The following is a 15,380-nucleotide window of genomic DNA, read 5'->3' as shown; positions in this document are numbered from 1 at the left end:
AATTTAACAGTTTATATGCCAATTAAATTATGTTCTCTTTAATTCACTCAAAACACTCAAGGTGTTAAAAACCCCTTAACCTTACTCTATTTTTTTAACCATCCTGCTTCTCCCAAAACTTAATTCATTGAAATGAACCGTTACCATAGAGACTAAATCCTAGTGTCCTGCAGACAATCACCTCTAGATTGATGGAGGAGAAGGCTGAAGCATTTTCTTCTTCCTAGTCAGCTTGCAGCATCCACAATCTCTCTCAAAACATTGTGCCTGTAGTAAGCAGCTCTCTAATCTGCCTCATTTCCTCCCAACTGTATGTATCTGGTCACGGTGTGATAAGAGCTGCAAGAGAATGTTGTATTCTGATGAGCAGGGCATGCCTAGCTAAGTTAATTTCACTGGTAATTTCCTTCTCATTGACTCATCTTGTTTTTTCTGGAAAAAATCATGGCCAAACAAAAGAAAAGGAGAGTGGGCACTAAGTCATTCTTCACTAATTTAAAATTTATGTTTCATCCCCTGCTTCACAATGGATTTGCCAAATTAATAAGTTTCTATTATACTTGCAGAATTTGAAATAATGTAGCCAACCAGATCTGTCTCCTGATTTGCCTCCTGACAGCAGGTGGCAATCTAGTTTAAAACATCTCCTCAAAAGTTTGCCTTTGTCATACAGAAAATCGGGAGGACTGTGAAACCTCAGTCTTTTGCTAGGCAAGTGTGAAAATAGGTTGTCAGAAAGCTGATAGTTGATCAAGTGCTGAGGTGTCCAGGATGACACCAGAATTAAGATTAATAGTCCTTTTAATGCAAATCACAGTGGTTTCAGGACTTGGAAAAAAAAAAATCAGTGCTATTCTTTGTCTACAAGTTAAGACCATCTAGAAAACTTGTTCCAAACATAGGGAACTGGGGGTTCTATAATGGGGTAGGGTTAAAGGGTACAATATGCAGGCTTGGTAGATACTTAATCACAAGTCTGATTCAAAAAGCCCCCCTAATATTAAAGAGCAATTCAGGGTCTTAACATCAGGTTGTTGGCTGTAGCATTATGGGGGAAGGGAGTGCTTTCAAAGTGACAGAATAAACCAGTCCCCTATATTCTATGTTTAATTCTGTTCTATATTTAATGCTGTTTGTAAATGAACATGTGTGAAATGTTATGGAAAATTCACACATTACAGTAGATTACAGGAAGGCTGTAATGCAAATAATTTTACTACTTTTATTACTTTAATAATTAATTACTTTAATAATTGTACTACTACCTCAGTGTTCAGTTTTGATAGCTGCAGAACACTGGTCACTTTTTGTTCAGGTCATACCAGGTCTACAGTAAACCTCTACGGAAGGGAGAGTTAATCACGTGCTAATTGCTGTGCTTAGGTAAAACTGCACGTGTTTATTTTTGGTATCATTAACAAAAAAGTGAGAATCGGGGAAGCTGAAACAAAGTCACCTTGTAGCCCTTTCTGAATTCATCCTCACCCATTACCTTGTTGGCATGCTGCTTTACTCCTTGTTTTCAGAATTCTTGCCCCCATGCGTGGGAGCATTTGCATAATTTTTAGTGTATGAGATTCTTGCTAAACTTTCTGACTCCCAGGGAGAAATCGAGTTTTTTGGCTTGCTGTGGTTGAAGCTCTGGCTCAGAGTTATTAAACTTTAGATATTTTTAAACCATTTTTTAACCCAAATGTTACACCTAATTTGCACAATATATGTATGTCCAAGGGCAGCAGAGGCTTGAGAGTGAAAAGAATAAGGCTCAGTTAGTCTAAAGAAAGAAATTTGGTAATTCATTTCCTTCAAAAAGGAAAATCCCTTATATTTTATCCTGTTATAGGGCAAAGGAATATATCAAATGGCCTGTTGATTCACTCAAGTCACATCCTCAAGAGACTTATGCAGACATTCTGCCCTGGTATGCACATTTCATTCTAAAGTAAATGCATATATGTGCACCACAAGGCAAAAACTGGCTTCCTCACTACTCCAAACTTGAGCACATATGCTGTTCTGTAAGATGCAAATGGAAAAAAATAAAACATGCTTAAGTGAGAATTGCTGGAGAGGAAGGAATTAACCAGAATGTATTTTTCCTCTTTCTTTGACTAGTAGTCTTATTGGAAATTCACTACATAAAGCATGTAAGTATCTATATTCCTTTTACTCTGTAACTTTAAATTATCTTTGTTGAATCAAACAGGCTGTTGCCCTTTGGTATCTGAAGCAGAACTGGTTTGGCTTGCATGTAAGGTGTCAGATTAATTCTTTAACAGCTATACCATAGATGAAGTTGGCCAAAATAATTTTAATTTGTGTATTCCTTTATCGAATACCATTTTTGAAGGCTTGTGTTTTGTGAAGTGCAAGATTTTTATATAAGTAAATGGAAATAAGCAGATTGTAACTTGTGTAAAAGGACTTCCTACGTTAAAAAAAAAATCACTCCTTCCATTAATGTGCACTTGGCTTTGTATTATCATGAAGGCCAGATTTTTCTATTTTTTTTTTCTCTTTCAAACTACCCTGGAAATTTCCTCCTGAAATATCATGTGTCATTCCCACATTAATAGGCAGAATTCTAAAAATACACTATATCCCTTAACTGAACCACAGTTTCATAAGGAATCCCTATGTAATGTTTATATATTGTGAGAAGGATTGTATCAAAGTGTTTATTTGACAGGAGAATTACTCTGTCCCACAGCAGGACAGTTACCCATCATGCACTGAGAGTACATTGTGCACTGATGCTGACAGTACAGATTTTAAGGCAGTCTAATCACCTATAAATTGACATACTTTTTAAACGAGCAAGCAAATCTATCTAGTGTACATGCTACAATTTAAAATGTTTTTTGAGGAAACAATAAAGGAGTCTTTGAAGATAAATCCTGCTCTGATTTACATTTAAAAAAATACCTATTTTTTTAATCTTTCAGTATTTGCTGTGATTTTAAATCATGGGAACCTTTCAACTTTAAGACAATTATTCTATTTTATTTGGAGAGTTTTAATGTAGGTTGCATCAGATCATAAAACTCCAGCCTTAATTTGTGGTTTTATCTTCCCTGTATCTTTTCACTAGATATGAAATTAATTGCCTCTGCTGACATACATTTTTTAAATATGTGGCTATGGAATCTATATATTATCATTAGGCATTTTTGTATTTTGGACTGGATGCTTTAGCCATGCATTCCAAACTCTGTAATGCAATTCATGACATTATGTCTCATTGTATGGACTATGCTCTAACTTGCCAGGTTTCCATATTATATAAATAAGCTTTGTAGTTTTACTTACTGATTCTTATCTGCAGAATTCCATGTGAATGTTAGAATCCAGTGTAATGGGCATGATGGGAGGTGATGTGAAATATCTGAAGAAATCTAAACATTATGTTTCCTGCTACTGCTTGTCCAAAAATATTATTTAAAGTGCTTATGCTTTTAAGAATAGAGGAGACAATACTTGTTTCTATAACACAAGGACTGTTTGAATGCTTGCAGAAAGAGTTAACCAGGTTCTATTTCATTTCCTGATAAATTAATCACCAGCGTTCCTAAGTCCTTGACTTATCATTCCAGAGGACTGAATAAAAATACTTTCAGGCTACATGCATCTCTCCTAAGGATCATGAAACACTATACAAAGCACTCAAATCACTCATTAATTAAACTTTCTAATAGCCCATATAAGCAAGGTAAGAGGCTGAGATTTCAGTGGGAGGTAGGTGTTATGAAAGTCCCATCAGGTGTCTGCCTTGATCTCCAGATACATAAATACCATTAATATCTGGTCTTAAGTGACGAGAGAGAACAAGTCCCATTGATTTTTCAATCACTTACATACTCATGAAAACCCCACTCAGAATTGTTAGGCTTATTTTCTAGGTGGATAAATGGATTGGCACAGTGATTAAATTCAGCATTGTTAGTGATAGCTCCTGGAAGCTAGAACAATGGGGGTTTGGCCTGGGATTGGGTTTGTAAATGCATTTACAATACAAATGCAGCTGAGGGTCCCCCAAGAATACATTTTTTTGGGCCTCGCATATGGAATGTAGGAATTGTTGCTGCATGGGGGAGTATTTTTTAAATAGTTGAATATACTGCAAGTATGGTTTTATTTCATTAATAACTATTTTGTCTGATTTTTAACTTAATTTTGGGGGGAAGTGATCCCCAAACCTTTCCAGAATAGAAAGTGTATCCTTTTACCTTACAGTGACAGACAGAGATCATCATCCTTCTTTTTAACGTGTATGTGGTTTCTCTAGGATATCCAGCCATTGCAGATGTGGTAAATTAAATCAGGAATGTCCTTAAGGTGTATTTAATTTTTCTTCATTAAATTCAGTAGTTTGAACTATAGAGAAGCTGAGCGCAAAGGTGAGTGAACAGCAAATCCCTGTCAAGTGCTCTGCAGATGAGCGCTGACACAAAGATGACTGCTGAAGAACAGCAGCCCTCAAAGCATAAAAATGTCTTCTATGCTACTGGACAGGTTCAAATTCATGCTTAGTTTTTAGGTCATCAGAAGTTAAATGGGAAACCTAAGTAGTTTTGGTCTTGCTTCCAATACATTTTAGGGAATGTAAATGAAAGGTTTTAGATTTGTTTTCTTGATTGCTTCCTGCAAATGCAAAATGAAGAGTAACTATCAACTTCATGCAATCAAATGCCAGCATGAGATGGTGTTAATCTTTAGCTAGCATACTTGACAATTAATGAAATGAACGTATGAACTGTATGCCAAATAAACTGACTGTTGAAATCAAACAAAATCTTGCTTTCAAGAAAATCAGTTACTTTTTGGCACTCCAACTGATACAGGACTACGTGTTCTGATTTTAAAATAGTATTCCCAACAGGAGCTTACGTGATGTCCATAAATTAGAGTTTATATCTGATATCATGGATTAGTACACACTGAGAAGTTTTTAAACATTAGCATATTTCTAAAATATATTCCTATGTATCAGAGGAATGCAGTTTCTGAAACCTGCCTTTGTGGCCAAGAAATATGCAGACCATATGTATCATACTTTGTTTTCATTGTGGGTATTACACATTCCTTCCCTTCATATTTGTGGATTTAAATTATAGTTATACTTGAGATTGTGTTAATAGGAATTGTCTTCGTATTGTCTTTGTATAACTTGTTCCCTTGCAATGCTATTACATGGAAAATTGGTACTTTCCTGTTCTGAAATATACACAGTTTTGACCACCAAGAAGCACGTAAGGAATGTAAGGAAACTATGTTCTTATTGCATATGCATTACTGAACAACATTAAAGCAGGAAGAAAAACTTGGAAGTAATCCACCCAGATTTATGTAAATTGAAGACTACAGTGGTCTTTTCCTTTTGTAACCTTCAACTCCATCAGTTTGATTGGGTTGCAGCCAAATTAATGGGTGGCAAAAATGGGTGTTGCTCCAGTGGAGTTGCACTGTATCAGAACAAAAGTAAATCCTACTTTCCTATTGAGATAAACTCTTTAATTAGCTTCTTGGGCTTTATAGCATTTGCCATAAGTATTTGTAAAGTATCTTCTCTATTCAGATATCTCATGCACCTCTGCGAATATCAACTTTTGCATTACCACTGTTCATAGGAATTGTTCGGAGATAACATACTTAACTGAATATTCCAGTAACTTGTTTTGGAAGAAACATCTTTTGAAGTGAGCCTTGCTTCAAAAAGGCATGTTTGATGTGTATTTGTTGTCTGTACATGGCACGTGGTACTGTGAAATTGCACATAGCTAAACAAGGTTCTTGTCACACTCATTTCCTGTCCTGTTTCTTCCCATGGCAGTCTTAAATGAAAAAAAAAAAAAAACCTCAAATTCATCACAAAACTTATTTCAAAGTTTGTGGCTAAAAAGGATTTATGTGTAGTGTCATTGTAGAATTGGTTCAAAGTGTAGGAGTAGAACATGTTGCACAGTAAGGCAAAATGTTACCAAGCAAAGAACGGATTGTGATCTAAGTTAAGTGGCTACAGATTTTTACCAAGTTTTCTTTCCGTATTCTTATAGCAAATAAACGTCATGGTACTATACTGTAATACACAGTGATTGTCAAAACACAAAGGCATCGAGTAGTATTTCTTACAAATATATTCCCCATCAAATGTTGGGGAAGAATAAAGCCTGCATCAAAATAACAGTATTTTCTGGGAATGAGATTCGAATGTTAATTACATAACACTAATATGTAGCATCAAGTTTGGATTTTTAAAATAATGAGGTTACTAATGATCAGCCTATTAAGTGAGGATGGACCAATGTTTCATCTAAAGTATGTATCATCTTTTTTTCCTAAAAGTATGTTTTGATATAGTTTATAATAAAACATTATAAAAGCTAAGATTACCACTTAACATTTCATTCTTGTCAGGAAGGCATCTCCTGCAAAATACTTACAAACGAGCCTCTTACTTCTCAAGTCTTGACTGAAATGCATTTTGCAGAAATCTGACAACTGTTCAGTACAATTTGCAAGCTGCAGAGAATGCAAAATAGTCTTTGATGTCTGGGCAGAAATTCACTGTACAGCAGGGAGTTGAGATAGGTTCCCTGCATTTTGTCAGTCCATGTTGTGTTTCATTAAGACATGGCAAGCATTTCAGGATTATCGTTTGACAGCTGAGAGTTTTTGCTCCAGGTTAATAAGCTTGATATTTTTTCCTCTCCCATTTTCCCCTTTCATAACAATCCGATAGGCTTAAAGGAGCTGCCTTTTGGATAGAGCTATCATATTGGCACTGATGCATGCCTCAACTTCATGCATAGTGTCCCATGTGAGCTGACTAGGTTCTACTACATAGGAGATTAGCAGAAGCATTTGATATAGTAAAATTAGTATCTCACAGCAGATAGAAATATCTGATGTAAGGACCGCAGAAACTGTCCTCGCAAGAAATCAATCAGTATGGATTTGAACATACGCTAATAAAAGCTAAATTAAAACATTAAAATAGCAGAAAATAATAACCAAATAATTGAAACAGTAGTGATGTTTATTTGTACTTGTTATCAAATATGAATGATTGTCATAAAGCAAGGAAAAACTGTAGTAAATCAAACACTAATAAAGTAAAACTATATTATACTTTGAAAATTAAAAATGTCATCTTCAACTCAAAATAGGGGCCAAAAAAGTGGAGAAAAAGGGGAGAAAGTTATCTGCATACCAAAAATGGATCAAGCCAGTGAATTTTTCTGAGCAAGCACTTGATCAGGTGTTATGCAGATAGCTTTCTCCCCATCTTTATTCTTATATATACATATACTTTAATGTTCTTATGAAGAAAATGTCCATAAATTGTTAAAAACCTCTAAGATAAAAACAAATAGATCAGCCAAATAGGGAATGTTCATCAGAACTTGGACAAATCGGCATGCAGAGGATATACTAGGAGAAAGCCGTGAAACAATCGAAGTTAAACCAGCTGCAGAAGTATAAAAGAAAATGATAGCTTTAGCAAATGAATGCTAGTAATTATATTTCCATCAGTTTGTATTATATTGTTTGTCTTCTGGGGACAAGATTTAACTTATTCAGAATCTGAACCATTCTGATTTCAAGAACTTAGGCAAAGGGACTGCTCAGAAGAACCCCTGAGGGAGAGAGTAAGGGTATGTTCATTTTGTAATGGATCGTCTCGGAAGAGGTGGGCTCTGAGCTTCTGGCGCTGTTTGTGTTCGGTTTTTAAAACCAAATTTTCAGGGATTTTAGAGTAAACTTAATATTGAGTTGCATAGCTGCATCAGCTTGGGAAGTGAGGGAAGGTATGAAGGCTCTTGTTAAATGGAGCTCTGTAGTATCAGATAATAATACACAGAAAAAATAACAGACATCATAATAAACAAACATCCTGAGTAGCAGTATTTGCTAGAAATTGTGTGGCTTTGAGAAATCAGCTATGAGCTGATTTTTACCTTTACATGAGACAATGGAACTATATAAACAAGAGAGGAGATGATTGTCATTTATCTTGCTCTAAGACAAATATATTAATTTCTATAAATGGCTATCCCATGTATCCATTTATTGTATAGTGGGCAGGAGACCACACCTTCATTTATGACCTGACATTATCACAGGATGACAGCATGTTAAAAAATCCTTTTTTCTTCGAAACTGTTATGTTTTTATACTTTTTCCAATTGTTTCTGATGGAGGGAACCACAGAAATGTTACATAGATTAAAATATTGAGGGCATAGTAAATACAAATATTACACTTTATTGTTACATGACTTAGGAAAAATAGTTAATACACCATTGTGTTATTTAGGGAACATGTAATTATTTGTGTGTTTGGAAGTTTTGTTAAGATGATCAATCTAGATCACAGCACTTCTGTGTGATAAGGGAAGAGAAGCATATCCACCAGGCAGAGGCAGATAGAAACAAACAGATTTCTCTACAAACATTTTCAAGGAGCTTTTGTATTTTTGCTGATCTGATTAGGAAAAATCCGAGTAGAGTATCAGCAGGCTGAATATAAAAGTGTTTGTGCTGAGGGATAAATAGCAGGATTTTCTACCAAATTCCCTCATCTGCCCTTGTCTTTCTACACTGTAAACAATGCCATTTTCATAGGCATTTCCATAGTCTCTTGTCCTTCCCTTTATCAGTATCTGGTTTCTTCCCAAAAGTTCAGCACCTTCTCTTTTCCTTCACCCTTAAGCTGAACATGTGATTGGATTCACATTTGTATTTGGGGGTAAGTAATAAATTGTTGCAAACTTCACCTCTGTATTATCTAGATTAAGAAGAATATGAAGGAAGAAGTTGCATGTCTAGTTCATACAATCTTCTGTATGGCCTCATGGGGTTTCATTTGCTGATAACTTATTTCATTATAGTTATTAATGAGAGTATTTAACCCTAAACGTAAATATATGATTGTCCTTTTCCTTGCCATTTTTGATAGTCCCTGTAACTGTGTGAAGAATTCTGTTGGGGAAGTAGAATTTTATATACATTTAGTAAAGATGCTGTTAACATTACAGGTTACACATGATGGTGAACTGGTCCCTCAATTAGTAAAATGTGATATATGCTCCCAAATGGAAAGTTTTATTATAGTTTTACCTTCCCTTCTTAAGAATTTCACAGTTGTAATTATGGTTGGCGATAGGTGAAATTTCATGGATTTCTGTAGAATTATAAACTCTGTCCTAACAGTTCTATAAGTTTCTAGGATTTCTTTCATATTTTGTGCAGTACTTCATAAATCTTTGACTGACTAAATGGTGCATAAAAAAGTTAACCAAAGCAGTAATAGCAGATTCAGCTCTGACTAAATTAAGTAATTGTAGAGATTGATTTGGCATAAACCCCATCAGCTACACTGAATTCCGTCCCCTCCCTCCCACAAAATTTAACAATAAAAAGGCTTTTAGAATTGGAAATGTTTTGCTTTTATCCTTATGGCTTGGTTTTTACCTGTCCAGCCCTTGGGTATAGCTGAAACAGAAAATGCAGCGTAATGGATGGAGATTTACAAGAAAAGGAGAGCATCACCTACGCTGATGTAATGCTTTCTCTCATGTTTTGTATGAATCTCCCCTTTTGTCAAATTTTCTGAGCAAAGCTCTTTACTCATAACTTACTTCTTAAACCAAGGTGGGCTTGAACTTGGATGTATTTCAAAATAATTTTAATAAATCTCAACAAATGCTACTTGCTAAATATTTTCATTTTCATCTGAGCTTTAGAATTTCTGAAAATGTAAATTCATTTAGATGTAATCCTTATCAGTCTGTGAAGAGAGTGTTCATTATATCTGACAATAAATGTTTTTGCAGAAAATTGGGAAAACAGCCTAGATCCCTTGAATGGTTTATGATTCAATCCCACTTCATGAGTAAGCTTTGCCAACTGTTTTGTTTCTACCATGAAAGCTATATATATATGGGTGGATGTGTATGTACACATGCACACATATATATATAGGGTTGTTCTTGTAAGTATACATACACAAAAATATATATAAGTATATACTGTAGTTCTGTTCATTCTGAAAGCTTCATACGGTTGAATTAGATAAGCTTGTATAGAAAGATATTGGGACACTAGCAGTTCAGGATATTCCTTTTGAACAGGCAAAGGAGCTTTATTAAGGAGATAAAAATGTTGTGCCATAGCTTTCAAAAATGTTCTGTGCTTCAGAGAAAAAGACACTTATCTAGCTACTACAAGATGAGAATGAACTTGTGATGACAAGCGTGACAACAAATTATCACGTTGCTTACTGTAGCTCAAGTCAGTGTGGTCTTTCTTCTGCAGTGATTTTTCTGTACTAATGCAATGCTAATGTACATCCGATAGTGATACTGTATTATATTCTGGAACAAATGGAACCTGCCAGCAATTACTCTAATATCTATGAGAAATTGCTTCATACTTGTGCAGCTCTCTACAGGTTATAAAAAATTGTCACTTCTTGAAAGGGCGTTCTATAATATTATGTTGTACTTAATGTTTTTAATTGAGTATGCTCTTACAACATGTGGTAATTCAGCAGCATAAGTTATTGGATCATAGTAGTAAGAATGAACCAAATTCTGTCACTTTTATGTACACTAAGTAGAAAATAACTTGTTTTAATGGGCTTATTGCCAGACCAATGGAAGTCTCTGAGGTGTATCAGTGAAGTTGCCAAGGAAGAGGCTGCAGCACTGACACAGTAATGACTATTTCTGTCTCTAACAGTGATTAAAATATTTTCCCTGAAATTTTGTATGATTATTCTTAGCTGAGTGTATGTGTGTGTGTGTTCCTTTTGACTTGTATTTAGGGGGTTAAAATACAGAGCTAGAAAGATGGTGTACTACTACAGTTCTGTTAGAAATGCCCAAATAGAATGTCCAAAGATAGTCTGTGAAACAGCCATATGGCCAGGAGCTGAAACACATTGATTTCTATTCCAGAATATTTGGGGTGTAACCTTTTCCCTCCCTAATTCACTTTTCCATTTGCAAAATAAGGCACTACTATTAAACCATTTGATAAGATTTTTCTTCAAACATGTTATAGTGACATCTCACTTTTATAGCATGTACACTGCTCTTGTTTCAGTAACACAGAAAAATGCAGTTTCATCTCATCTCTATGGCTACATGGTGTTATGCAACATGACTTTTGGAAAATTCTAAGAGGTAGCTTTTTTTCTCTTTTTCATTTTATCAAGGTAAATAAATCCTTTTGTTCAGGGGGAAGCAAAATACTGAAAATAATAGTATTGCAAAAGCTACATGGTTCTTTGGACCTTCTCAAGCGAGCCCAGAGAAGGGCACAAAGATGCTCCGAGGGCTGGAGAACCTCTCCTGTGAAGACAGGCTGAGAGAGTGGGGCTTGTTCAGTCTGGAAGAGAGAAGGCATCCAGTACCTAAAGGGGGCCTACAGGAAAGCTGGAGAGGGACTTTTTACAAGGGCAAGTAGTGACAGGACAAGGGGGAATGGCTTTAAACTGAAGTTCTTCCCTGTGAGGGTGCTGAGGCGCTGGCACAGGTTGCCCAGAGAAGCTGTGACTGCTCCACCCCTGGCAGTGTTCAAGGCCAGGTTGGATGGGGCTTGCAGCAACCTGGTCTAATGGAAAGCGTCCCTGCCCATGGCGGGGGGGGGTGGAACCTGGTGATCTTGAAGGTCCCTTCCAACCCAAACCATTCTATGATTGTGTGTATGGTATATAATAATTCATAAATGATTTGACTAACTGGCAACTTGAAGTACAGAGGTTTTAAACAAAAGCTTTTTGGAAAGGGATTCCTTTTCCAGGCCTTACTATGCACACACCACCCCCGATAGCTCCTATATCGAAGGGGTTAACACTTGTTGTCCATATGTATTTTTTCACTTGCATTTCTTTCCTAAAAAAAGGAGTTATTTGTTGTGTTTCTTCTTCCATACTAAGGAAGCTAACAAGTTTAGAGCACTTAAGATCTCACTGAATGACCTTTTTATACTTGTAAAGTTGAAGTAAGCCAATTAACATCACTATGGAATTCAACTATACTTTCAAGGCCACTTGAAAGGTCATGGAGATCATAAAATATTTACACATTTGAATCTTGGTTTGGTGAATGAAAAAAGGGATGTCTGTGACACTTAGAACTGGTTGTCATGGGTGAAAAATAAATGGACAAAAATAGGGATAGCAGGACTGTTGACTGCCTAAAGGGCAGAAGTTGCTGAGCAATTCATCAGCAACTGCTTTATGGAAGTTTCAAGCTCAAAAATATTTTATGGGTGCTGCAGAAACAGAGCTATTTTTTTCTTCATAATCAGTATGATATGGATTGTGGCAATGAAGACTTTCTATTCCCTTCTTCCATCTGTGTTCTACGTCCATCTGTCGTACTTTATCCATGTTTAGATTGAAAATGTTCTGGATTTGTGGCAGTATTTGTATTTACAAACCAAAGAAACAATAGGCTGAATGTGACAGAAGCTGGGAGACTTACTGATATGGTTACTTGGCAATAGGACCCCAGCTACAAGAGGCCAATTTTGTTATTAGAGTTGCTAAATTCTGGCATCAAATGCTTATCCTGTTACAGCTAAGAAAAAAATACAGTTGCACTCTGCTGTCCTTAGGACACACCACTTCTGAACAATAACAGATTATCCAAAGGATGGCTGGAAACAAGCGGCATCAGAGTGAACAGAGTGATACTTCCTAAAATGCAAGACTCAGGCTAATCAATAAATAGATTTTTTTTCCCTCAGATGACAAAGCCAAATGTCTTAATGGTTACTACAGAGCTATATACAAGTTCTATAGTCTTTGCTGAGTCTTTAATTTGTTAAAAAAATGGATATGTACAGAGTGGAAAAAAAAAAGGAAAAATATTTATCAATTCTCAGCTCACTTCTTTTATTCAGTATGATCTTCAATATTAGCACAGAGGCCAGGTAAGAACAATGGGTTTACTTCTCTGAGAGAGGCTCTTTTCCCCACATCCTTAAGGATGTTTTACTAAAGTTACACAAACACACATTTTAGATTTAAAAATACTATTCCAAGAGATTGGTAATTTGTCCAATTAACTGTATGACAGCGCTGTCTAGATAAGAATTTTTCCTTTTTCCCAAAGAGGAAAACATTGTGGTCATTGTGGTGCAACACCATATTGATATGCCAAGAGAATGGATAGCAAGGAATGCTAAACCTGGCATTGCTTCTAAAGTAATATGTATCAGATTATGCCCTCATTGCTGTCATTGGGGTAGAGATTTTTTCTTTTATTCCTGATTACTGTGACAAGATGAACTCTGGAAATGTCCCATAAATGAGAGTTAAAATGTAGACCAGGCAGAGCAAAGGTCAGGTAATGCTAATGCTGGGAGACCAAGAAGAGACTGCATCAATCCTTGATCTGCAGGATCACTGCACCTTATAGGAAGAAGCAGTTCTTCAAAAGAAGTAACTACTTCCCTGCTGATCCTGTTGTCAGATGGCAGAAGACTATGGTATGAAAGTTAAAAAAAATATTCTACTGGAAAAGAGACTATAACTTCAGGAAAAAGCTACATACTTATAATCTATTTATTTAGGAATAAATGAAATTGTTCCTATTCACTGGTGTGATGAAGCTTATTATTTTCTTAAAAGAGCTCCCCTTATTAAAAAATATGCAATTTTTGCATAGTAAATGAAATCCCAATGTGCTTCTCACTTCATTTGAACAGTCATAAGCTGTCATATAATTCCAGAGCATAATATTTATTTATTTATTTATTTAAAAATCTGTATTAATTTTATCTTGATAAAATAAACAATCTCCAGCCAGGCTATTAATCTAATGTGGGTGGTATGTGAAGTTAATTTCCAGTGGGCTCTATGTGAAGCACATTTATTCCCCTCTTAACAACCTGCATTCAGCACAGCGCTTCCACCACCATCACTTCCACCAAAAGTAATACCTTCTGATAAATTAATGGTTGAGATTCACTTAGTCTATTTGTTTATAATAAAAATCTACAACGCCATATAAAAATGGAAATTATTTTTCAGACAAAATTATTTGATAGCTTTCCTTCAAAATCAGAGCATAAAACCAGTGTGTCTTATGAAAAGCAGGGACAAAATGTTGAGAGATTTAGTATTTTAAAAGAATGAATCTTCAGTTTATGTTTCCGTAATAACAAACAGCACTGACAGTTTTAGAATAGCTAGAAACAGTTAGTCTAGTTTTTGTGCAGCCTTGGGGATACTGGTTCACCTTGGGTTCTACTATAAGAAGTAAATAGCGATCTTAGGTAAAATACTGTAGCCTAAATTCCATTAGAAACTGACTGCCAGAGGTGATTGGTATAGGGATCATCTCTCTACTTCAAGTGCTGACCGTTGCTGGAATTGGACTAATAAAAAGTAATTAATTAGTAACTCAGTAGCTTTTACTTGTTCTTCCTGTGCCTATTTCATAACACAACCATAATTCCATTGCAATATAGGGGTCTGGGTTTTTATTTTCCTGCAAATAAAAATTCTAATTATTGCAGTACTTCATTCTGGTCTTTCCCTCACCTCTCATTCATTTCGTTCTTAGTTTGTTTTATTCTACTTGCATGCGTCTTAGTCACTCCTATGCCTGTGAACATGTTCTGCTTTCCAAGCTGATCTGCAAAAAAGCATCTCTAAGATGCACTCTAATTAATATGGATGGGTTTGGTGACCACAGCTTACATTTCAAATAGCAACATGCAGATCTTAACTATTTTCTGTTCTATATAAGAGCTATGTGATTTTGGAACACCTCAGTTTGAGCTTCAGTAGCATACAGAATTTGTCTTTTAATAACTTCGTGTAGGAGAACTACAGTACCCCAACCGTCTGCTTTATGCTGAACTCTCTGGAGAAGCCAATTTTGTCTTCCAGAACGTGGCTGCTGCACATGCTGGGTGCTGATTGCAAGTATTATCTTAAGAGAATTGCTTCTCAATATTTAAGAAAATTACTCTTCTTTTAAAGGCATTCTTTTGTGCTTTTGTACTCCTACTGGCTTCATCACACCGGGAGGTAACTGACAAATAGCATCATTCAATTCCATGGCTGCTTTTGCAGCTACATTGTGTTTATCAAACAGATTGGGAGGAAGAGGACTATGAAAAATCAACAACCTGCAGCTTCTCAAGAAGCAAAGAATGTGGCTTGGCAAAAAAGAAAACCTGTACTATAGTGCAACCAGAGTGGTTTGTCTGTGTAACAAGACGGGAGAAGAGTTTGACCTGAAACAAAGGTTCATAGCCTTTGGGCATACTAATGTCCTGCTTTACAGAGAACTCTTGAAAATGTGAATGTAGGTAGGAGCCCTGCAAGAAAGAGCATAACCAGAATATTTCCTATCA

This window comes from Strigops habroptila, chromosome 11 (genome assembly GCF_004027225.2).
Source record: "Strigops habroptila isolate Jane chromosome 11, bStrHab1.2.pri, whole genome shotgun sequence".
NCBI classification, from domain to species: domain Eukaryota; kingdom Metazoa; phylum Chordata; class Aves; order Psittaciformes; family Psittacidae; genus Strigops; species Strigops habroptila.
This window is presented reverse-complemented; position numbering follows the sequence as displayed.